At 37.2% G+C, this 3,582-nt stretch overlaps 1 long non-coding RNA gene across 1 annotated transcript; it reads right to left on the bottom strand.

Moving 5' to 3' along the window:
- Window positions 1-1,198: 1,198 nt before the first annotated feature.
- Window positions 1,199-3,220, bottom strand: LOC309868148. The gene is made up of 3 exons (XR_014313530.1): window positions 3,142-3,220; window positions 2,353-2,476; window positions 1,199-1,675 (listed from the first exon to the last, which is right to left on the bottom strand). It is a non-coding gene; the product is annotated as an uncharacterized lncRNA (long non-coding RNA).
- Between the last annotated feature and the right edge of the window lie 362 nt (window positions 3,221-3,582).

Here is a 3,582-nt window from a genome sequence, read left to right as displayed (position 1 = left end):
GAGGCTGTCTAGAAATCATAGAACTACAAGAAGCTAATGTTGAAACTCTTCATTTGAAGCGGAACACTGACAATGGACTTCAGATATTAAGAAGCTTCATGAAACCACTACCATTAATCCAACAGTCCAGGCTGCCAGCACCATTCTGGAGGAAGAATGAATTTTAACTCTTTCCCTTCTGCTTTTTTGTGAGTATCTATAATAGGTGGAGTTTGAAACAGAAACTTCTTGATGAGGGTCCTAGGAAAATTCAGTTCCCAGCACACACCACCCATAGTACAGGGGGGAATGATAAAAGGGGGTAGAGTTTACACTGAGTCTCAAAAGAAATAACCAACATGCACCCTTTCCAAGTCTGCCCAGGTCCGACCTCTGTCACTGCATTCATATACTTTTCATTGTAGCTTCTCAGAAGAATGTTCTTATGACCACCCACAACTGCCTGCTTTCCACAAAGCAGGCAGAGTAATATTTTTAAAATAAAAGCCAGAACCCCCATCTTTTCTCCTTACTTGGGACCCTCCAAATACCTTTTACTGCAATTGGAATAAAATCTAAATTCTTACCTTGGTCTACAATGCCTTATTTTTCTGACTCTTTCTTGTGTCTCTCGTCTTGAAAACTAACCGTCTTCCTCCTCACTAACTATACTCCTCGGTCACCAAGGGTAGCTTCCTGGTGTTTTTCCAACACACTGGTCTTGTTTCTGCCTATTGCTTTGCACTGCTATTCCTTCAGGTTGGAATCACCTTTTCTCAGATCTTCTTTTATTTGACTTTTGTTCATCATTTATATTTTTGATAGAAGATTGGAGGAGAAAAAGAATGATGAGGAAGAGGAGGAAGGAGAGAAGTTGGAAAGATAAATTTTAAAACTATGAAATGAACAAAGAACATTATTAGACAATACAACAGAATATATGCATTTGCTTTCAGTGGCAAAGATACTTAAACTTCAGAACTTGTAGATTGTTTGAGGGGTCTATAATCCAGCCCCATGTTTATCAAAACTGATCGTTTTTTCTAGAAAAATAGATTTTTTGCTCCTTTACCCCTGCAGTTGAGACCCTAAGCATTTGGAGCTTTAATAAGCCACTGAGATGATTCTTATGTAGGTAGCTGGCTATGTATTTTTTATATTTTCCTTATTTGGAGGTTTTTATCTATTTTTGGAAGCACTGGACTAGAAATTACACCACTTTTTCTTTTTTTTTAAGATTTTATTTTATTTTATTTTTTTATTAGGGTGAGACAGAGCACAAAGTGAGGGAATAGCAGAGGGGGAGAAAGAAGCAGGTTCCCCACTGAGCAGGGAGCCTGATTTGGGACTCCATCCCAGGACCCCCAGATCATGACCTGAGCTGAAGGCAGATGCTTAACGACTAAGCCACCTAGGTGCCCCAACACCACTTTTTCTAGGAAAAGGTAACGCTAAGAAAAAAAAAATGTCAACCAATCACCAGGAATATCCCATGAGCATAATAAAATTGAACATTACAAAGAAATTAAGTGTATGTTATTTTAAGGCCCTTAATGGTAAAAAATACCATCTAGATACAAATTCAATAAAGTAATCACTATTTAAAGACTTGGAAACTATTTAACATCCTGTAATTGCTTTAATGTTGGACAGTTTGTGACTTATTTTCTTCTTTTGATAGTGTTTTCCATCTCACCTACAAAAACAACAAGAAACAACCACAACTTTAAATAAAAAGACATTGCAACTCCAACAGGACTTTTTATAAGGCTCAAAGAAGTTGTAACCATAACCCTGTAATCAGGTCTCTTCAAGATCTTAACCCTTCTGTAAAGAAAGAGTAGCTGTTAAGCTCTTATTCTCTGCTATAGGATAAAAGCTCTAATGATCTTTTCTGAATTTTGTGATATACTCAGCCCTGAAAGGATGATGAGATTGACGAAGAAGGAAAAGTAGTAGTCTGGGTACTAGGAATTCTATTCCCTTCCCTAAATCTACCACTATATAACACATTTTGTACCCCCTGGCCTTCAGTGGGGCAAATTTTTCTTTAATTTTTATTTTTTTTTATTTTATTTTATTTTTTTTAAGATTTTATTTATTTATTTGACAGAGAGAAATCACAAGTAGATGGAGAGGCAGGCAGAGAGAGAGAGAGGGAAGCAGGCTCTCTGCTAGAGCCCGATGCGGGACTCGATCCCAGGACCCTGAGATCATGACCTGAGCTGAAGGCAGCGGCTTAACCCACTGAGCCACCCAGGCGCCCTTCTTTAATTTTTAAATGAAATAATTTAAATTCCAATCACACTTTAGACTCCTGGAGATTCATATTCCTTTCAAATATTTCTGAGAATTCCCGGAGATTGTGCTTACATGTCTTGGTGGTTATTTCTTGTCTTTTGTGCCAAATTCCTGGTTTTGGCTGGCTTCTCTCTGATCATTCTGGCCATCTCTCTCCACCTCCACATATTCCTTTAGCCTTTGTGGTTGGCTTCACCTAAAATGTAAGTGTAGAGTTTATTCCCCAAATAGGGGGAAGAGACACTGAGTTAGTAGTTATCAAAGCTGTATTAAAGATTTAGGGAAGATTGGGGTTGATAAAATTATAGCATAGAATAGAAAACTACTCTTTCTAAATTTATTAATCACACGTTGTCTTAGGGAATGTTTTATTAATAGCCATGTTTTTCATTTGGGCTTGATCTATGCTTGTGTTGTTGGGACCTATTCTCTCTTTACAGTGTTTTGTTTTGTTTTTGTTTTTGATTTTCCTGTTTATTCCTCTGTACTCTGTATCCCTGACTGCTCCTTCTCTTTTCCATCTTGTATAGTTCCCATCCCCAGCAAAAGTGTAAAATAAAAACAAAACAGCAAACCAACCCCCCCCAAACACATACAAAATTCCTGTCTGTTACCTGTTCAAAATGATATTTTATCTTAAAATAATTTCTCTACAGCAGCTATATTTTCTCATTTAAACTCTGCCCTATGTCTTGCCTTTCACAGTGAAACAAATATGTATCTTTTTTTAAAGGAGAGAAGTCATTTTCTACTAAGAGAATTTATGCAGGCTCCCACATATAGAAAAGTCTATAATCTTTTTCATTTAAAATAGCAATATTTCCTTATATCCACAGATCAGTGGTATAGGATATAACTTACCGTATGTCAGGAGTGAGATAGGGACTGTTAAAGAAAGGTGAGCACAGCATTTTCCAATGATCCAGAGTTTGGATTCTTTCAACACATTTTCAGGACTTAGAAAAATTCGCATTGTTGGTTACTCATTAGAATCACCTGGGGAGCTTTTAAGAAATCACAATCTTTAGACCTCATGCCAGACTTATTAAATCAGAATCTCTGGGGGTGGGACCCAGACAGTAGTAGTTTTAAAAGCTTCCCCGGATGATTTCAGTGTACAGGGAAAGTTGAGAATGACTAGTTGAGAATGACTGGGATACTTAAAAGGATGGCTAGTTTGTGGCCAAGTGCCATTTTATCAACAATGTGTTAAAAACTTTAAAAGCAGTTGGGCAAGATGAGGAAGTTAGATGAGATTTGCCCATCCATATTCTTTAGAAAGAGAAGACATTATTTCTGAAA

Source organism: Mustela nivalis (genome assembly GCF_964662115.1).
Source record: "Mustela nivalis genome assembly, chromosome: 1".
Taxonomy (NCBI): Eukaryota; Metazoa; Chordata; class Mammalia; order Carnivora; family Mustelidae; genus Mustela; species Mustela nivalis.
Note: the sequence above shows the minus strand (reverse complement) of the source record. Positions and strands in the feature narration are given on the sequence as shown.